The sequence below is a fragment of the Delphinus delphis genome, chromosome 10 (genome assembly GCF_949987515.2).
Source record: "Delphinus delphis chromosome 10, mDelDel1.2, whole genome shotgun sequence".
Taxonomy (NCBI): Eukaryota; Metazoa; Chordata; class Mammalia; order Artiodactyla; family Delphinidae; genus Delphinus; species Delphinus delphis.
The window spans coordinates 21,792,349-21,815,290 of record NC_082692.2 but is presented as its reverse complement, the minus strand read 5'-3'; the positions used below and the strand labels follow the sequence as shown (position 1 = coordinate 21,815,290).

The 22,942-nt window shown below is 39.0% G+C and overlaps 1 non-coding gene across 1 annotated transcript; it reads right to left on the bottom strand.

The window, feature by feature from the left end:
* Nucleotides 1–10,736: 10,736 nt before the first annotated feature.
* Nucleotides 10,737–10,818, bottom strand: TRNAS-GCU (transfer RNA serine (anticodon GCU)). The gene has a single exon. It is a non-coding gene; the product is annotated as a tRNA-Ser (tRNA).
* Nucleotides 10,819–22,942: the final 12,124 nt, after the last annotated feature.

Below are 22,942 nucleotides of genomic sequence, written 5' to 3'. Positions count from 1 at the left end.
ACGCCAGCCCGCCGCGGGGCCCACCGCGCACGGGCACTTCCGGCCGGTCTAGGATTCAGTGTCTCGTTTCCTACCTCCTACGCGTGCCTCACCTGGAACCAGCCGCCAATTTCCTGGGCGTCCGGTTCGATTTCAACTGTGAATCACATAATCAGAATTCGTTACGTGTGTGGACCCCAGATAGGTTTTAAACTGAAAACACAGATGAAGCACAAAACGTTAATTATTGAAAATGCTTATTTTTAACACATTTAAAAAATTAATACATTACCTATGACTTTTTAAAAGGCTCAGACAATGCCAAATTTAATAAAGTAAAAGGTGAAATCCCATCCTGTCCCTCCTAAGCCTCAGTTCCCTGAGATAACCGCTGTCACCGTTAGCTTGGAATTTGCATGTATAATTCTCATCTCTGTCTCTCTCTCACGCACGTTAGATAGATGGATAGACAGGCATTGAGCTATTTTACATTTAGCTTTTCCCCCATCACTTATTTTAACGTTTTCACGTCATGTATCCCAGACATCTTTATCAGTCAGGCAGGTCTAACTCATTTAGTGGCTGCATAATAATAGTACATCAAGTACATGCCTGGCAATTTATTTGACCAGGCCCTTACATATTGATAGAGGTCTTCTTTCCTTCCTACTTTTCTTCCCTCCTTCCTTCCTTTTTTTTGTTTGCTTGGTTTGGTTTTGGTTTTATATGTTTGTTTGTTTGCTACAAAGTTGTCTGGATTCTTAGTAGTAATATAAAATCAGTCCAAAACCTATTAAATTACCTTTATTAGTATCAAAGAGCATAATTATAAGTACTGTTTGTCATTCATTAATTTTATTATGCCAAAAAGAATGGTGGTAATTCATAGATTATGTTTTGCTTTGTTTTAATGGAACCTCGTTGTTTATTTATTTTATCACAGTAATAAAAAAGCATCTTGTATGTTAATGGAGGTTCCATGATGCTTTTTTTTTTTTTTTTTTTTTTCGGTATGCGGGCCTCTCACTGTTGTGGCCTCTCCCGTTGGGGAGCATAGGCTCCGGACGCGCAGGCTCAGCGGCCATGGCTCATGGGCCCAGCCGTTCCGCGGCATGTGGGATCTTCCCAGACCGGGGCACGAGCCCGTCTCCCCTGCATCTGCAGGCAGACCCTCAACCACTGAGCCACCAGGGAAGCCCCCATGACGCATTTTAACTCCAAAACTGTAGCTGTGTAAATTTCTTTAGTTGTTTTACACAACCTAGCCATCTGAGGTCATTAAATAAGCTCAAGCTTCATCATTTACTTTAGCTTCTTCCAAATATCCAGTAACTGTGTATTAAGAGCACCAGCATGAAGAAAACTTACCCCCAATCCTGATCACTTTCTCCAGCATACCTCACTTGCAAAGCCCTCAGTACAACTTTCCTAAAAACTATAAAATGGGAGTAAATGCTCAACTTCTCTTGGGCTTTAAATGTGTTATTCTCTTCCATTTTTGATGCCTATCTGTGACAAGTAAACACAGTTTTCATGCTCTCAAATGTCTCACTAACAGTTAATTAGGCTCTTTAACTGGCTTATGTGTGCTTGTTAAGTAGGTCAACTATAGGACTCAGGCCAGTTAGACTCTAGGGTCAAGTGGACAGCACATTGGACTTCCTTGTGGTCCAGAGAAAGACTGGCTCCCACTTGTCTGTTTGGAGGAAGATTCCCCTATAGCAGTACCTTGATGAGTGTCTTGGTACAGAAGGGATTATTTTTAACTTAGAATTGGGGCTTTCTACTCAAAATATTTAAAATGCCATTAGCTCAGAGACAAGAAGAAATGCTGACTACATGGCTTACTACAAAGATCGAGGGTCACCTGAATCTGGAAACAGGCATATTGGGATACTGACTCTACTGTGTGTTATGTCGTAAGTTCAAGAAAAGAAGAAGGAGGAGGGGAAGGAGGAGGAAATGTTTTGAAGGATTGGTAACACAGAGATTGAGGGAACTAGCTGGTATGTGGTGAGATTCAAGTGTAAAACTATTTGTGTCCCATACAAATCTTCATTAACCCACCATGTAAGAGGTTTCAGTAAGCAAGTGGGTACGCTGATCTGCCCTATGGATGTCAGCAACTGTTTTTTCAGCTCAGTGTTTGATCAAGGAACTTTTGAACATGGTGACCATGACTACCATGATAAAGGATGTGCATACACTCAAAAAAAGAAAAAAAGCCTTTCTTTCACTAAAGCTAATCAAGACAGCACCACTGTTGAACCACAACAAATCCGAAACCCTAGATATGGTGTAATATCCCAGTGGGAACAGCCAGTCACCTAATGGCAAGTTGATTACATTGGACTCTCTATGACAGAGAGAACAAAATCTTACTTCAAAGCAATAGACACTTGTGTTGGATTTGGGTTGGCTTTCTGTGCCTACCATGCTTCTGTCAGTACTGACTTGATGAAAGCTCTACGCACACCAGCCCCAAATTAGTTGGACATTAAAGTGAAATGATTTTTCTCTCAATCTCTATTATTAATTGGGTACTTGTGAATCCTTTCCTGTCCTTTAATGATGGCTTGACAGATCCCAAGCTTTCTGGTCAATTTTATGTATTAAAGGTCTCATCCAATTTGTTTCTAATTTAAAATTGTGTTATCTATTGAATAAGTTATAGAGCCACAGATTCAAAATACGAAAAGTACAAAAGGGAATACATTGAAACATCTCCCTTTGACTTTTCTCTTCTGTTGAGCTTGACAATGGTATTGCAGTTCTGTAGGAAAATATCCTTATTTTTAAGATTTTTTTTTTGGCTGCACTGTGTGGAATGTGGGGTCTTATTTCCCCAACCAGGGATTCAACCTGTGCCCCCTGCATTGAGAGCACAGAGTCTTAACCATTGGACCACCAGGGAAGTCCCAGAAAATGTCCTTATTTTTTAGAGATGGGAACTGAAGTGTTCAAGGGTGGTATATCATGATGTCTATAATTTGCTATCAAATACTTCAGCCAGAGAGTACGTGAGAGAGAGTGCAAATATGGCAAAATGAATACTTATAAATGTAGGTGAGTATATGGTGTTCGTTACACATAAACCTTTGGGAGTAACTGTGTTTCAGAATTCAGATTTTTTAAGACTATTAAAAAAAAAAATCCGAGTTCAGTTCACTTCAAGATTTGTCTCAGATGAGTTTTAGTGCCAAATTCATGGGGGAAAAAAGTTTTCAGAATTTTATAGATTTTGGAACTGTGGATAAGGGATCCTGGATATGTACTAGTCTCCCTCTCTCCCTCTCCTCCCCCATCCCTGTCTATTTAAACATTTTCAAATTTAAGAACTATTTAATAAAAATTTCCATCCTACTCCTACCCCCCGTCATCTAATTTCATCCCCTAGAAACAGCCAAAACCTTTGATTTCTTCTGTACGTTTTCAGAAATATTTTATACATATAGAGGCAAATATTTATTTACAATTTATCTCCATTATTTTACACAAATAGTAGAATATTATGCATACAGGTCTCCATTTTGCTTATTTAAGTTAAAATATATCTTGGAGTTTTTCCCATAGCCATAGACATAGATTTACCTCTTTATTTTTGACAGTTGTATAATATTTCATCATGTAGATTTTTTTTTTTTTAGGCAGTCCTCTATGGATGAACAATTACGTTATTTCCAATTATTTTCTATTTATAAACCATACTAAATTAAATAGTTTCATACATACATCATCTTACCCATGTATGAGTATATCTGTAGGGTAAATTCCTGACATAGAATTTCTGAGTCAAAGAATATATGCACTATGTATATAGACTACTAAATTGCCCTCAAAAGTATTAATAGTTATGAAAATTTGCAGCTCTCTAATAATATCTGAAAGTGATACCACCCCTAATCTTCAACAAACTTTTTGATCTTTGCCAAAGGAAGAAAAATGGTATATTATTGTAGTATTAATTAGCATTTCTTTAAATATGAACAAAATTGAATAAATTAATGTTCATGTACATTTTCTTTCTGTGAAGTTTGTGTTCATACCCTTTCCCTTTTTCCTTTTGTGACAGTCTTTACACTGATTTGCATGATCATTTTATATTAGGGAAATTAGCCCGTTGTGGTAATTTGGAATTTTTCCACTCTAGTTTATGTTCATTTTAGTTACACAGAAATTTTAAATTTTTAAGTAAATTTACTAATCCTTTATGTTTCCTGTGATTTCAAGAAAGGCCTCCCTTGTGCCAAGACTATAAAGGAAAATTCTCATGTGGTTTCTTCTAGGAATTTTATGGTTTTATTTTTTTCCTTTTAAAATTTTTGAACCACCTAGAAACTATTCAGTTGTAAACTGTGAGGTGTGGATTATACTTAATTTTTTTTAGAAGTCTACCCAGATGTCCCAGTACCATTTACTGAATGATCTATCTTTTCTCCACTGACTTAAAATGCCATTTTTATCAAATTCTTAAATATTTGTGCCTACTCTTGGATTTTTCTATCCTGTTCATACTACAATATTTTATTCATTATAGCTTGTAATATATTTTAAAACCCAAAAGGCCTGTGTCTTCTTTGTTATTCTTTTCTGAATTTTCCTGACTACCAATGCTTGTTTACTTTTTACATAAACTTTAGAAGCTGTTTATCCAATCTGAAAATGAAATTCTATGTTAATTTTTATTGGCATTATATTAAACACCTAGACTAACATGTAGAGAAAATTGATATGCCTTCCTCTCCATATCTTGATTCAGTCAACAATATTTAAAGTTTTCTTACTATTGATCTTGTAATTTGCTCTTAAATTTATTTCTCAACAAAACGAAAAGAGAACCTACTGAATGAGAGAAAGCATTTGCAAATGATATGACTGATAATGGGTTAATACCCAAAATATATAAACAGCTCATACAACTCAATATCAACAAACAAACAAACAACCTGATTAAAAAATGAGCAGAAGACCAGAATAGACATTTTTCCAAAGAAGACATACAGATAGCCAACAGGCACATGAAAATATGCTCAACATCTCTAATCATCAGAGAAGTGCAAATCAAAACCACAATGAAATATCACCTCACACCTGTCAGAATGGCTATCATCAAAAAGTCTGTAAATAACAAATGTTAGAGAGGATGTGGAGAAAGGGGAACCCTCATACACTGTTGGTGGGAATGTGCATTGGTGCAGCCACTATGAAAAACAGTATGGAGGTTCCTCAAAAAAATAAAAATAGAACTGCCATATGATCTAGGAATTCCATTCCTGGGTACGTGTCCAGAGAAAATGAAAACACTAATTCAAAAATATACATGCACACCACTGTTCATAGCAGCATTATTTATAATAGCCACGATGTGAAAGCAATCTAAGTGTCAATCAACAGATGAATGGATAAAGAAGATGTGGTATATATACACAATGGAATATTATATTATATTTATAATATTATCACTTATATGTGGAATCTTAAAAAAACAAATGAATAAACAAAACTGAAGAAAATTTATTTCTCAACGTTTTATCTCTTTTGTTGCTATTGTAAATGGGGGTCTTTCATGTTGTGTGTGTGTGTGAAGGCAATTGATTTCTCTTGTTTATTTTTATAAATATATTTAATTTTATTATCAAATCCTTGGATACCTTCATATAATTTTAACTCTTTCTTTCAAATTCATTTGTTTCTCTTGTTAAATGCATTGTCTAGTTCCTCCAGAACAATATAAAATAATACTAGTGAGAATGGACATTTTTCTAACATGTTGCTAGCTAGCTTCAAAGAGAAGGCATAAAATGTTTCCTCTGAAAAGCAGGATGATGTTGATGTTAGTTAGATATGTTTATCACGTTAAGTAAGGAACTATCTATTCTTTTTATTTTAAAATTTTAATATATCAAAATGGATGTTAACATAATAAAATGCCATCCCCACGTGTATTAAATGCATGTATGCTGTTTCTCCTTAGATATGCTAATATGGTGAATTGTGTTTAAAGCTCTGAAAATTTTAAACAATGTTCATCTCATCTCCACTTTGCCATAGTAAATGATTTACTCTAACGTGCTGCTGGATTCTGCTCCTATTTTATTTAGGATTAAGCATAAATAAGAATAAGAATATGTGGTTTTCTTTTTGGTAATCAGTTTTGGTTTCAAGATCATTATTTGGATTGTTCTCCGCCCCCCTCCCCCACCCCGCCTTCCAAGACCGAAGATTCTCTTCTTTATCTATACTCTGGAACAGTTTTAAATGCATTGGAATGATCTGTTCTGTAACTAGTTTATTAAAATTCACCTGTGAAACTTATGTCTGATATTTTTTCGGGGGTAGTGTGTTGACAACTTTATGTCTTCAATTGTAACTGGTCTGCACGGATTTTCTATTTCTTCTAAAGTTGTTTCGGTATATTATATTTTCTAGAAATACATATACATTGCAACCAGGTTCTTAAAACTATTCTGCATAGCGTTGATTAGGGTAGTATCTTTTAGTTTTACCTGCATTTGCGGTTACGAACATTCCGGCCACCACGGGCTGTGCCCGGCGACCGACAGCGTTTCAGGAGCTCATCCCAAAGAGAACAGCGAACCTCAGGATTGAAACTGGAGCGGGAGGGGGCACCGCATCGCCGCATAACACACCATTTCGACAGGTTCGCTCTTCCAGCCAGGTTATTTGAAGACTCGCGGGAACTGGAGATGCAAGAGAACGAAGAAACGAAAGAATTGGACTTGGAGCAAAAAAGCGGACTGAGAGAGCGGAAGGCGGAGGCCGGGGGATTCCGCCGGGGCAGTGGGAGCTCAGGAGCCGCCCGTTCCACCGCAGCCGAAGCCGCTAGTTCATTTCACTTAAACATCACCGTAAACACCGCCAGGTAACTGTCCTGCTGTGTAACGGTTAGCATTATGGGCTTTGAATCTGATGATCGGAGTTCATATCTCGATGCGACCTTTGGGTCTAGTTTTGCATTTGCCTCTCGGGTTAAGTGACTTGAAGGAGCTCATTTCTCCCCTTTTTTTGAGTAACACTCCTTTCCGACGTAATGATATATTCATTCAGCTTCAAGGAGTGAGAGTTGTATTTCAAAGCGAAGGAGTTCTCAAGCCATCATTTAATGCCTCTTTCTGAGATTCCCAAGTGGGCTGAGCCCGGGAGAGGTCAGAAATGGGCATTTTCTCTTGGAAGTTTACAAACCCTCGGGAGCCGGTGGAAAGGGCGGGAGAGTGACATTTCCTGAGATGGAGACGCCCTCTGGCCTCTGAATCGTCGAGGAAGGGAACCCTCCCTGCCGCCCGCCCTGCCCTGAAGGCCGCTCACGGACGCGCAGCCACCAATTAGGTTTGCCACATTTGTATGTAAAAATTGTTCGTTCTTTATCTGAAATTCAAATTAACTGGGAGTTCTGTTTTACCCGGCAACCCTACCGCCGACCTCCAGCTTTCTTCGCTACTGGGCGTCCGCGGGAGGAGACCTCGCAATTCGCCGGGATAATTCACGCGAGTCGGCCTTCTGTTCTACCTTCCTCACCACCCACCACGACCCCAACCCTAGCCCGGAAAGGCCTCAAAACCCAGCAGCAGGCAGAGAATGCGAGAGCGTAAGTTCCCTCTGCGGGCCGTTCTCCCGTGCCTCGTCTCTTAGGCCCCTTGGATTGGGGTGAAAAGGAGGAAACCTCGGCCTCCTTCCTCTCAAAAGTCTCTTGAACAACCAAAGTCGAAGCAACCGGGGAGTAGTTCCTTGAAGTCGAGGCTCAGGAACCTTGTCTAGATTAAAAGGAAGAAAACCTACTTCAATTGAAAAAGAAAAAAGTGAAGCTGCTGTTATTGGGCTGGGAGGACAAATACAGGTAATGCCAGCTGCAAAGTAAACAGGAAACAATGTTTTCCCCAAGATCATGCAGCAGCTGTAAAATGCCACTACGGCCCCCACTTTGAGTGATAACTGCCTTCTTATGACGCCCCAGACCCGGTCGGCTATGTCCACCTATTACTGGGATAACAGCCCTCTCTTCATGACCATACACAATCCCTAGCTAATCCGCGCTTCTTCTAATCCCGCCTCAGAAATAGCCACCAACCCAGACCCGCTCCCCTTAGGGCCTCTTCAGAGTCGTCTAAACTCAATTATTAATAAAAGAGGTTTCTCTCATTTATCTTGTTGAGAGGTATTTCCCGGTTACCTTGGAGTATCCTGTCGCTGCATTAATTCATTACACTGATTTTGTCAGGTTTGGTTCTGGTGATCTTTGGCTGGTGTCTTTACACCACATTAGCTTGCTCTGTGGGTCCTAGCTCTGTAGGCAGAGTAGGGGTTAGAACGATTAATCCTGGCAGAGCAGGGAAAAATCAAGATAGACACTCATGTTGATGTTGGAATGATGGGAGAAATGTGCATCCTGGGGAGAAAAGATATTACCAAGATGGACAGAAACTAGGTTAACCATGTTTTGAAATAAAACAAAACAAAACTAGAGTTTCAAACTTTAGCATAAATCAGGATTATCCTAAGAGCTTGTTCAAGCACAAATTGTTGGGTCCCAGCCCTGGAGTTTGTACTTCTAACAAGTTTGCAGGTGATAATGCTGTTGCTTGGGAGGAACTGCACTTTAGAGAACGACTGAACTAGAGTAATCTCATCAGTTGCATATGATCTAATGCTTCAAATCCAGTGATCTAATTTCAGATCTCTGATTTAGACACATAAAATTTTCATTCTAATAAAACAATCAAATGAGTTCTACCTTAAAACCACACAGCAGCTCAATCTCACCAATATCCCAAATCCATTAAATCTTGAATTTTTAATCAGTCCAGTCTATAAACTGCCACTGATTATCCAGAAAGTCTGTAATAAACCAAAGTCACCAAGCTTATGAGAAATCAGGATTCCTATTTCCTTCCACTGTGGGTGCTTGTGCTTCCATTTAGATGATCTGTGACAATGCTAGTTGAAATAATCCCTCTTACAGGGCTGCAGAAGCAGGTGTGGTCTGGTCTCCTTTCTACTTATTCGGTTGGGGGTGCAAATCAGTACAATTCCTATGGAGGAAATGTGGCAACATCTTACAAATGAATACACCCTAGAACACAGCTTATCTCCTTCTAGACATTTATATTATAGCTATAGACACACATATGCAAAATGTTGTATATATTCAGATATAGATATATTTACCTTTTTTTTATAAGTAGTATTATACACATTGTCTTGCACTATGCTCTTTTTCATTTAACAATATATCTTGGTTTCATGTACTCCTGTGTTCAAAGTAGCAGTACTCACAATAGCCAAGACATGGAAACAACCTAAATGTCCAACGACAGATGAATAGATAAAGAAGATGTGGTACATATACACAATGAATATTGCTCAGCCATTAAAAAAGAATGAAATAATGCCATTTGCAGCAACATGGATGGAACTAGAGATTATCATACTAAGTGAAGTAAGTCAGAAAGATAAAGACAAATACCATATGATATCACTTATATGTGGAATCTAAAATATGACACAAATGAACTTATCTATGAAAGAGAAATGGGCTCACAGACATAGAGCACAGACTTGTGGTTGCCAAGGGGAGGGGTGGTTCAGGAGGGAAAGATTGGGAGTTTGGGGTTAACAGATGCAAACTATTATATATAGAATGGATGACAACAAGGTCCTACTGTATAGCACAGGGAGCTATATTCAAATCCTGTGATAAATCACGATGGAAAAGAACATATATATAAAAAGAATGTGTGTGTGTGTGTGTGTGTGTGTGTGTGTGTATCTGAATCACTTTGCTGTACAGCAGAAATTAACACAATATTGTAAATCAACTATACTTCAATTAAAAAATAATATATCTTGGAGAACTTAATATTATACGTGCATTCTTTTTTTCTGGAATGACACATGAAGGCCAGTATTGGTGACAAAAGTTTGGTGTCTAGATTTTTATAGTTTTTGAATCATGTGAATGTAGTACTTACTCCAGAATGGCAATAAATAAATTAAAAAATGAAGAAATACATTATTCTTCTTTTTTTCTCCCAAGGTCTAATATGGAAGTCACATGTAGAAACTACATGTTACTAACATTTTTTGGGGGACGGGGGTGTGCATCGCGCACGGCATGTGGGCAGGATCTTACTTCCCCGACCGGGGATCAAACCCCTGCCCCCTGCAGGGGAAATGCAGTCTTAACCGCTGGACCACCAGGGGAGTCCTATATTTTTATTACCTTTTCTCAGGAAGAAATATTTAGCCCTAACTGAGAATGTTGTATAGCGTGTACTTTTTAGTTTTGTCATATCTCTAAGAGATACATACTCTTCCTTGTCAAAGACTGGGATACCTAGACAATAATGGTTGCTTTTAAAGTTAAAAGATAATAGACAAAAATTGCATAGAGATAAAATCAGCCCGATAATGCCTTAAATAACCCATAATTTTGTGTACATTACTCTACAGACAATTTTATCAGCTCCTCTAAATTTATTAGGTTTTTCTATGGTCCTCAATTAATTCTTCAATTATTTCCTCAATGGGGAATCCCTGCTAAGCAAAACTTGTAATGGAATGAACATTTTGTGGGAGAATGAAACATCAATCAAGCATATCAGTTAACAAAGTTCACAGCCAGGAAAATGCTACTGAGGAAGTGGAGAATAGGGGGGATTAGAAGGAACTACTCAAGTGAGTGAAGAGTAAAGAATTAACTCACCAAAAAGGAACATTCACTCTTCTTATGCACAGCAAACCGACGAGGATGGGATTCGAACCCACGCGTGCAGAGCACAATGGATTAGCAGTCCATCGCCTTAACCACTCGGCCACCTCGTCACATGTGACTCTCTTTTATTCAGCTTCTTCCTGCAGTACTTCCAGGCGTTTTATAGCAATGCATCTGATCGCTCTTTTCCTGGATTAATCGTCACAACCATAGTGTGAGTCAGGTGTCAAAGTAAATTTCACAACCACCACAAAACTGATGCACAACACTTGGAGTGGTGAATTTACTTGGCAAATACCTGATAACAGGTGGAACTAGGCCTGACACACGTTGTTGGACGCAAGCCAACCCTGGCTGGCCGACTCAGCTCTGCGTGCCGGGGAGACACACACCCGGACGTTCACAGGGTCCCTCCGCCGCTGCATTCCGCATTCGAGGGACTGATTTCCCCACCACCTGATCAGAAATCCCGGGATTCCCGTTTTCTGAGTGGTACAAGAATCCCGGCTCTGCGATTCCTTTCCATTTGCTTTTGTGATATGCCCGCCAGCCTGGAGACGCCCTCATTTGTCTTTTGTTATCCACTTTAGGACTTGGTATTGATCAGTCTATGAAAAATCAGCAACGCATGAGAACATGTTTTGGAAAAAAGTAGACAAGAGAAAGAGCCCCAATGGGAAGATACTTGTATCATAGCGCAAGAGCGGCTTAGCTTGACTACTATTAACGCTGGGAAGGGCCGGTGAGGTGGGTAATCCCTGATGCAGGAGGCAGGGTGCAGTTCCTGGTTGTGGCTCTTTCCTAAGCCCCACTAGGGAGGCCGGACGGAGTAACCCCTAACGTCCCCTGCAGCTCTGACAACCTCTGTGATAAAGTGACCATTAAGAATCCCGGGGGCCGAGGTTCGATCCCTCGCGGGGGAAATAAGATCCCACAAGCCGCACGGCGCGGCAAAAAAACAAAAACAAAAGCAAAAAACCTCTCCCACTCGTGAGAGTTTGTGTACTTTTAAATATTTAGTGCAGAATTTTGGAGGTTGAATTGTTCTTTTCTACAAAAATGTTGTTGCTTTTTTCCTCTCTACGAAATCTCTTAGCTCTATTCTCAGCTTTGTTGGGAGGGACTCTTCTCTCTCACCCCAGTTCACCGAATTTCAAAATATCTTCGATCAGCACGAAACCTTTAGAGGTACTTCATCCGCAATACTGAATGAAACAATACTTGTTCCTTTGAGTATTGTTACACTTTGAGTCATCCGCTACCGCTCACACTTACTTTTCAGAGACTCAAAGGCAAGCTCATTTCGCACCAGTGACTTCAGAACTGTTCCTAGGGAAAGCCTCGGGCGGGGCTGGATTTCTGCTGTTAACTAAGAGCTTCGGTGAAGTTTGACTTAGACCACTCTCGCTACAGCAAGAGGACATGGAAGGTATTTGTTTTGGTCTTAATACACTAGTGTCCGTGTAAGCAAATGATAACTATTTTTCACAGATTTAATACCAAATCTAAGCCTTAGAATTAAGGCTCCTAGAAAGGATATTTTCAATTAATTAAAACTTTTGGGTTAATAATCCTACTTTTTAAAAATACATAAGGTTACGATGAGTATTAAATTAGTTAACATCTGTGAAATGCTTAGAAAATTGTCTTGCACGTGGATGGATCTAGAGACTGTCATACAGAGTGAAGTAAGTCAGAAACAGAAAAACAAATATTGTATATTAACGCATATATGTGGAACCTAGAAAAATGGTACAGATGAACCGGTCTGCAGGGCAGAAATAGAGACACAGATGTAGAGAACAAACGTATGGACACCAAGGGGGGAAAGCGGCGGGGGCGGGGCTGGGGGTGTGATGAACTGGGAGATTGGGAGTGACATGTATACAGTGATGTGTATAAAATGGATGACTAATAAGAACCTGCTGTATAAAAAAAAATAAAATAAAATTCAAAAATTCAAAAATAATTGTCTTGCAAATAGTAATTACTGTGTAAATCATTTGATATTATGGTAGTTATTTTTATTACTAACAAAATAAATAATACACTAATAATTAATTACATGAAATTGTATTCAACACGAAAAGAAAACCCAGTAGGGAGGAAAAACAAAACAAAACAAAAAACAAACAAACCCATGTATGGTCGGAATTCCGTGGCGGTCCAGTGGTTAGTACTCGCCGCTTTCACTGCCATGGCCAGGGTCCCATCCCGCAAGCCTGGTGCGGCAAAACAAACAAACAAAAAAACCCCAAACACTTATGATCAATTCACAAAAGGAAACCAAATGGTTAATAAATGTGCCTGAGGATGCTCCACCTAACTCATGTAAGGATGTGCCATTTAAAGCAATAATATATCATTCTCCTTCCCTACTCCCACTTTAGATTTCTGAAATACTGTCCATGCAAGCGTAAATCGGCCCAATCAGACTAAAGGACAATTGCATAAGAACTATTAAAATTTACGAAGTTCATATCCTTCCTTTCTTCTTTCCCTCCCTTCCTCCCTCCCTTCCTTCCTTCTTCCTTCCTTCCTTCCTTCCTTCCTTCCTTCCTTCCTTCCTTCCTTCCTTCCTTCCTCCCTTCCTGAAACCCAATAGTCAACCTACTAGCAGAGAATTATGCTGGAGAAATGCCAACACTAGTGTGAAAATTATGTATACACACACATTATATATATATACAGTGAAGCACTACTTTTTAGTTAAACTATTAAAAACTATCCAATGTCCACCAAATGTAATATTGAGTTAAATAACTTATGAAAAGCAAAACGTTAGAGCAGTATGTGTTCATTAATAAGACTAATACATATCTACATGTAGTAACTTACAAATAAATATTTTCCCACTGTTAAGTTTTTTTTTTAAAGGCAAGTTGCAGAACAGCATGTATAGTATTTTTGTTTGTTTTAGATGATAGACTGAGAGAGTAGATATTTAATATCAGTGAAGGCCATTTAGCTTTAACCTCAATTTTATGAAGGCCCCACACTTAGACTTTTCATATTGTCTTCAAAGGAGTATTATGTATGTATGTGTATATCTATACATATATTATATAAACAAATGTTTGTTTCTTTTTTGAGTTAACTGAAGGGTCTTAAACATATCTCAATATCTTCAAACCTTATTTGGCGTTTCTTTATTTTTTATATACTGGTAATGAAGATGACATGAACCTTTTGCAAATTCTGGAAGGCTCTGATTGATATAAAATTAAAATATCTTGAAGGATGTATACAAATTGTAAACAGCTAGTATCAGAAACTTTAAACTTTTCTATGTTAAAACATTTTTCAAGATTTTTTTCTTTACCACGAGTACATGTTATTTAGTAATTTACTTTTTTAAGTAAAGAAAAATTTAAACAAGTTTTTTTTTTAAAGACGGAAGAGTGGTGAACAGAGCCAAATCCTACTCATAAATGGAGATATTAATTAAGAAATGACCACTAAGGACTTCCCTGGTGGTGCAGTGGTTAAGAATCCGCCTGCCAGTGCAGGGGACATGGGTTTGAGCCCTGGTCCGGGAAGATCCCACGTGCCGCGGAGCAACTAAGCCCGTGTGCCACAACAACTGAGGCTGAGCTCTGAGCCTGTGAGCCACAACTGGAGCCCACGTGCCACAACTACTGAAGCCCACGTGCCTAGAGCCCGTGCTCCCTAACAAGAGAAGACACCACAATGAGAAGCCCGGGCACTGAAACGAAGAGTAGCCCCCGCTCGCCACAACTAGAGAAAGCTCGCGCACAGCAACGAAGACACAACGCAACCAAAAATACATAAATTTAAAAAAAAAAAGAAAGAAATGACCACTAGATTTAACAACAACAATTTTTACATATGATAAGGTAGAGTGTCATCATAATATCTTTACAGGTCAAGGTTACACTACTTGTAAGAGGTCTGATTCCACAGACTACTTCAGCACAGCACAATGAAAGCATCCTTTTCATTGTATTCTATAGCGTAGTGATTGTAATAGCTGTTTTTGTACCTCAAGCTCCTTCCTGGGCTTTCCTCCTACCAAAGCTTCATAATCTCACGTCTTACTTCTCACCAAACTACAGAGGATTGGAGCTTTATGTCCCCACCTTTTCTCAGAGGGATTTGGTTTCACTTTCCATTTCCACAGGTAGAGTATATAATTTCCAGAAAAAGATATTTGACTACAAACCTCTCTGAAGCAGAGTCTGAACAGAATTCCCATTTGGTGCCCTGCATTAGCCCCTTTCCCTCATAACCTGCTTATCCTCCTGATCCTTCAGCTCTGAGGACCTTCAGATCTCATTGTCCTCTGTGCCTGTTATTCTATTTTTTTCTCTCCTTCCCTACATGTACAGATGGGGCCAAATCACTGAGTGATCTGGGGACTTACTGTTGAAGCTTGGAACCTCTCTGTTTAGATCGTTTTTAATAATCTATAGTAGCAGCAAGTCTGCCAGGAAACAAATTTGTACTTTTTTAAAAAAATTTATTTATTTTTTGCTGCTTTGGGTCTCCATTGCTGCATGTGGGCTTTCTCTAGTTGCAGCGAGTGGGGGCTACTCTTTGTTGCAGTGCATGGGTTTCTCACTGTGGTGGCTTCTCTTGTTGTGGAGCACAGGCTCCAGGCATGCAGGCTTCAGTAGTTGTGGCACGCAGGCTCAGTAGTTGTGGCTCACGGGCTCTAGAGCACAGGCTCATTAGTTGCAGCACACGGGTTTAGTTGCTCCACGGAATGTGGGATCTTCCCAGACCAGGGCTTGAACCCATGTCCCCTGCATTGGCAGGTGGATTCTTAACCACTGCGCCACCAGAGAAGTCCACAAATTTGTACTTTAAGCATGATAAAATCACACCATCCACCATCTATGTACCCATTCTCTCAACAATTATTTAACAAATGTCTCTTCTATTCCAGGCACTGTGTCATGCACAGTGTGCACTGTCTAGAGGGGAAGACAGATATTTAGACAAAAAAGAACACAAAAAGTTATATGATCACAAATTTTGTTAAGGGATATGAAAACATAGAGTGTCATGAGAAAAACCATGGGGGGAGAATTAACATTAACTGGGAAATTAGGAAATGTGTCTCTTAAATAGATATCCTTTAGATAAATAGGTGACAGGATAAAATTCAAGAGAAGTGTAGGAGACAAGGAGGCAGAAAGTGAAGCAAAGGGTATTCCAGGCAGAGTGAAAAACATGTGTGAAGTTCCCAAAACAGGAAGAACTGGGAAAATTAGGAAAATTGAGAGAAGGTCAGTGTGACCTGCACAGAAGCAAGCAAAGGAGACAGTGGGGAAATGGCACTGGAGAGGTTGGCCAAATCAATACAGGCCTTGAATGCCATGTTCAGGATTTGAAATTTTTATCCAAATTGCAATGGGAACATATTGGAGCTTAAAAGTAGAGGAAGAATGTGATCTGTTTAATATTTTTGAAAGATCATTCTGGATGCTCTGGAGAGAACAGGTTGAATAGATTTGAGCAGATCCATTGGGCAGCCATGGCAGCAGTCAGCATGAAAGATGGTTGGTGGCTTGAAAGATGATGGTGGGCTAAAAGAATGACTACAGGAATGGAGAGAGGTAGATGAATCCAAGATATATTTTGGAGATAAAATCATCGGGACCTGATCATGATTTGGATACACACTGTGAGGGACAGGTAGGGTGACTAACTACTGCTGGATTCTGGAACTTTTTTGTTTCAGCACTGAAAGACCTGCCTCTCTGGGAGCCCCCTCAGTCCCAAGCAAACCCAAACATCTGGTAACAGGGAAGGACAAAGGATGATTCTCATGCTTCTGACTGGAGTGATGGAGCAAATGGAGAAAGTGTATATTGAAACTGGGAGGATTGGGGGAGTAACAGGTATTGTGGGAATGACAATTTAGCTTTTCTATGCTGAGACTGGACATAACCTCATCAAGCCAGATGTCTGAAGTAGAATATTTTTTCCTTCATATTAGAGTCAGCTGATGAATTTTGATTTTTAAAGGACTGTAAAAAAAATCAGATTTATATCCATAATGAGTAACTTCTTTCCTCTTTCAAGATTTTAACTACAAATGGTAAAGATTCTGGAATTTTTTCTTTCTTGCTATAAAACTAATTCACAGGAAATTATTTGGTGATTCCTTGGTTTATTTCCCATTTTTAAATGATTCTATTCTTTCATTTATCCATTTATTTAAAGATTTTTTTATGTGGACAGTTTTTATTAAGTCTTTATTGAATCTTTGTTACAATATTGCTTCTGTTTTATGTTTTGGTTTTTTGGCCACGAGGCCTTTGGGATCTTTGCTCCCAGCGATCAAACCTGCAACCCCTACATTGGAAGGTGAAGTCTTAATCACTGGACCACCAGGGAAACCCTGTCCATTCATTTAAATATTGCAAGGTTAAATTGTACAGATTAATTTATTCAAAAGAAAAGGGAAGCCTCCAAACAAACAAACAAAAATTTCCTCCAAAAGAAAAAAACACTAAAAAAAAAAAGAAGATAAAAAACTTTTAAGAAAACCTCCAATCTTGCAAAAGCTTTGACAGCCAATTTGTTTGAATCCACATTAATTGGAATAAAAATAATTGTTTAGTTGATGTCTTCTTAGCAAAAGTGAAATTCTTAGCAAATGTGAAAAAAGACTTAAGGTCAGTCTTGAAAACTGAAGATCCTAAGTGCAAACTTCTATAAAGAGAGTGTGTTTTGACTAAAACAATGTCTTAGGTTAAAAATAAGGAGAAATATAAAACCTAAGTAAAGGAGACTTTTAGGAGACAATTGCAAGGCATTCAAGTAGAGCTGAGAAGTAAGGGAAGATACCCCACACTGCCAAAAACATGAATATTTAGGTGGCTCGGTTCTTAAAAAATGTTGCTGATTAAGTGCAAATTAATAAAGATAAAATCAATATTTAACACTGATCCTTAGAAGGAAAATTATTTTGCTGACCATGTAAAGCAAAACTCACCCCAACAACTTTGTGCAACGGAATTGTTCTCTTAAGCCTTTAAGATCATTCTAAGAAAATTAACACACTGATCAAAATAAAATAGGAAAAAACAAAGGAATCTAAAGAAGCCATTTCCCCCCTGCTAGCCATCCCCATTAAATAAGAAGGGCATATATTTAGAAATTCTATCTCTCTTACATATTGAAGTCCTTATGGATAAAATTATATGATGCCTGGATTTTCTTTAAAATACAGGAGAAAAAGGTCGGGAAATATAAATAAATAAATGAATGAATAAATAAATTATATATATACATATACATATACATATACATATATATATATATATATATATATATATATATATATATGGAGAGAGATTGGCAAAAATATTGCTAATTCTTCCAGTTGGGTGATGAATACATTAGGCTACATCATATCATTTTATTTTGTGTATTTAAATGTTCATACTAAAAGTTATAATATGTTTAACTTCACTTTATTGCATAAATATGCCCGATGTCATGGTCCCTGCAAGGAAGAATTAATGCAGTGGTCAGGGAGAGTACAAGTAAATAAGCAAAGACATATATAACTGCTGACAAGAAAAGGTGAGGGAGGGGTTAATACCCTATTTGTTGGAAACTCCTTATCGAGAACCTAAAGGCATGCAGGTAAAACTGCAAAATTGAAGAGCGTCGCCGTCCACGGGTTGACAGCTGCATGAGAAGTGCTCACCCGCCCGCAGGCGGCAAACCTTTCCACCCGACGGTGAAGACCCCTCGCCAGCAACGCCCCCGCGCTCTAAGCTTTAGCTTTTACTTTATTCCCTGGAAAGCGCAGACGGTTGTGGAGCACAAGCTGGTGGCGATGCTGCTAAACCGGACATGCTCCTTGTTGGGGGAGGTGGGGACATCTCTGGAGGTTTACAAAATTCCTGGTTTCTGTCTTCTAAAGTCTTTCATAGCTGGGTAATAATAATAATAATAATAATGGCAAACACCTACACAGAGCCTACTTTGCCTAGCACACTCCTAAGTGCTTTACATGCATTAATTAAGGGAATCCCATAGGAGATGCAAAGTATTATATATAGAATGGGTAAACAACAAGGTCCTACTGTATAGCATAAGGAACTATATTCAATACCCTGTGATAAACCATAATGGAAAAAATTGTGTATATGTGTGTGTGTGTAGCTGTATCACTTTGCTGTATACCAGAAATTAACACAACATTGTAAATCAACTATACTTCAATATAATAAATTTTTAAAAATTTAAGGCAATCTCAGCACCGTCCTGGTAAGGTGGGTGCCTGCCAAGGGCCTCACGCAGAGTTGCCGGGATGCGGTTTAAACGGGGCAGTCCGTCTCCATAGCCCATGCTGTTAACTACCACGCAGTATTTCAAACGCGAAAATGGCAAATTATTTTCCCCTAAAATTCAATGGAGACGCGATCGTGTTTGATTGAGTGGTTTGTTTTAGGCTTGAGAGGGAAGGGAGAAGGGGAAACCAGTGGTGTCAAAAGTCTTAAAGAGAAACAGAACGCTGGGAAAACCAGAAGCCATTCTTAGGACTTAATTTGCCAAATAACAAACCAAAAGCCGGGAGACAAAATCTGCTCAGTGCGGAGGTGAAGGCTTCCCTCGATTTTTCTGGAGATTTTTGAAGGATATTGCTCTGGGCTTCGGTTCTCTAGACGGAGAAAGCTGTGATTGTAACTAGCTCTATAACGCGCTCCGCTTGGCTCTTCTTGCCCTGGTCACAATCCGCACTTCTATTCAAATCAGTTGCCCAGAGCCGAACCTTTCCCATCTGAAGGACAATCCTAGCTAATATTTCAAAACTGCGCCTCTTTGCATCCTGAAGGGAACTAGGGACCAGGTACTGACCACCCTCTCCGAGAAGTATGTGTCCCCAGGCGCACGGAGAAGAAAAGTCAAGGAGGATAACGTGAATTGCAGGGAATTTCGGAGGCGGTGACGTGATTGCAGCCTTTCTCACTCCCGCTGGGATATGCACCTGAGTTTCTGAAATCAGTCTAGGTTGTGAAATCCCAGGAAAGCAGGACGATCCCTCCCTTGGGCTGTATCCCTCCAGTTCTTTCTGTAGGTATAGTGTTAATAGAGTATCTTGGAATTTCGAAATAGTCAAAGCCGGGAGAGAGGGGACAATAGGCTGGATAATGACCAGGAAAAGGATCCAACAATTTCCCGTGTTAACATCTGGATCCTAGCAGGGCCATCATTTTCATCCACCCAACTAGCTTTCGGAGGTTCCCAAGACCACAGACCTTTCTTTCAAATTGCCCTCCTTCTCTGTTTCCAGGAGACCAGATATAGGGAAAATCTGGTGGGGAGCGTGGCTGACTTTTCCTCTTACCCGGGAATGCTAATGAGCTGGATGCCGGTAGAGCTTCGTGGAAATTTGTCCAGTGCAGGAGCACTCCCTGGGTATTGCTTGGACCTTGAGATTAAGACCCCTATCTTTCTGCCAAGTTTCTCTGTAGTTGAAGGAATTGCTTTGCCAGAGTCTCTGATGAATCAGTGCTCACTTGTTTTTTTAATTTAAGTATAGTTGATGTACAATATTATGTAAGTTACAGGTGTACAATATCGTGATTCAAAAATTTTAAAGGTTATACTTCATTTATAGTTATTATAAAATATTGTCTATATTCCCTGTGTTGTACAATATATCATTGTAACTTCTTTTTTACATGATAGTTTGTACCTCTTAATCCTACCCCTACATTACCCCTCCTCCCTTCACTCTCTCCACTGGTAACCACTAGTTTGTTCTCTGTATCTGTGTTCCTTTTGTTATATTCACTAGTTTATTTTTTAGATTCCACATATAAGTGATATACAGTGTCTTTCTCTGATTTATTTCACTTAGCATAATACCCTTCCAAGTCCATCCATATTGCTGCAAGTGGCATTATTTCATTGTTTTTTATGGATGAATAATATTCCATTGTATATATATACAACATCTTTATCCATTCATTTGTTGATGGATACTTAGGTTGCTTCCATATCTTGGCAATTGTAAATAATGCAGCTATGAACACTGGGGTGCGTGGTATCCTTTCGATTTAGTGTTTTAATTTTTTTCAGGTATATAAGCAGGAGTGGAATTGCTGGGTCATATGGTAGGCTTACTTTCCCACAGTCTCTGATGAATCAATACTATTCAGTTGCTTTCTTCCCTACACTTATTTTTTAAATGGATATTTCTCATTTTTAAAAGAAATTACAAACTTTCCTGAAATTCTACCTTTAACATCACTTTTAAGAGAATACAAAGCTCTCATGTTCCTAAAGAATAGAATCTCAAAAAAACCTCTTTCCATTTTCTGGAAGTGGCTAGTTGTCTTTATTGAGGGTCTTCAGAATGCCTTACAAGATTTTACTGTCTGTGGGTAAGGCTGTGCCTTATAAAGGACTTGTTTTGGTTAATAACCCAGTGCTGAAGGCTGGGAACCAATATTTTCACTGAGATAAGAATCCCTGGGCTTCCCTGGTGGCACAGTGGTTGAGAGTCCGCCTGCCGATGCAGGGGACACAGGTTTGTGCCCCAGTCTGGGAATATCCCACATGCCACAGAGTGGCTAGGCCCGTGAGCCATGACCACTGGGCCTGCACATCCGGAGCCTGTGCTCCACAACAGGAGAGGCCACAACAGTGAGAGGTCCACATACGCCAAAAAAAAAAAAAAAAAAACCGCTTATAAGAAGTTACTTTAAACTTTGACACTGTACCACACAATCCAGAGCTATCTAAAGATTCAGTGCAATCCCTATCAAAATTCCAATGGTATTTTTCACAGAAATAGAACAAACAATCCTAAAATTCATATGGAACCACAAAAGATGCCAAATAGCGAAAGCAACGTTGAGAAAGAAGCTGGAAGCAACACACTTCCTGATTTCAAACTATATTACAAAACTATAATAATCAAAACAGTATGGTATTGGCATACATCAGATACACAGATCAATGGGACAGAACAGAGTCCAAAAATAAACCCATGCATATATGATCAATTAATTTACAACAAAGGATCTTAGAATATACAATGGGGAAAGACAGTCCCTTCAATAAATAGTGTTAAGGAAACTGGACCACCACATGCAAAAGAATGAAACTGGGCCACTATCTTACACCATACACAACAATTAAGTAAAAATGGATTAAAGACTGAATATAAGACCTGAAACCGTAAGACTCCTAGAAAAAACATAGGGGGTAGTCTCCTTGATCCTGGTTTTGGTGATGATTTTTTGGATTTGACACCAAAAGCAGAGGAAACAAATGTAAAAGAAAAAAAAAGTGAGGCTACATGAAATTAAAAAGCTTCTGCACAGCAAAGGAAACCATCAACAAAATGAAAAGGCAACCTACCTACGAAATGGGAGAAAATATCTGCAAAATCACTTATCTGGTAGGGGGTTAATATCCAAGATGTATAAACAACTTATACAACTCAAAAGGAAAAAAAAGAAAACATTAAAAAATGGGCAGAGGATCTGCATAGACATTTTCCCAAAGAAGATATACGGATGGTCATGGTACATGACCTTTCATGTACCTTTTCATGGTACACGAAAAGGAGCTCTATGTCACCAATCATCAGGAAAAAGCAAATTAAAACCACAAGGAGATATTACCTCACACCTGTTAGAATGGCAATTATCAAAAAGACAAGAAATAAGTGTTGGTAAGGATGTGGCGAAAAGGGAATGCTTGTACACTGTTGATGGGAATGTAAATAGGTGCAGCCATTATGGAAAACAGTATTGAGATTCCTCAAAAAATAGAACATGATCCGGCAATTCCATTCCTTGGTATTTATCCAAAGGGAACAAAAACATAAACTCAAAAAGATATCTGCCCCAGCCCGCAATGCTCCTCCCGCCCCTGTTCACTGCAGCATTATTTACAATAGCCAATACATGAAAGCAACCTAAGTGTCCATCAATAGATGAATGGATAAAGAAAATGTTGTGTGTGTGTATACAGTTCAGCCATAAAAGAGAAAATCTTGCCATTTGCAACAACTTGAGGACATTATGCTGAGTGAAATAAGTCAGACAGAGAAAGACAAATACCACACGATCTCATATGTGGAATTTAAAACAACAAGAACAAACCAAACTCACAGATACAGAGAATAGATTGGTGGTTGCCAGAGTTGGGAGAGAGGGTAGAGGTGAAATGGGTGAAGGGTGTCAAAAGGTACAATCCTCAAGTTATAAAATAAATGTCATGGGGATGTAA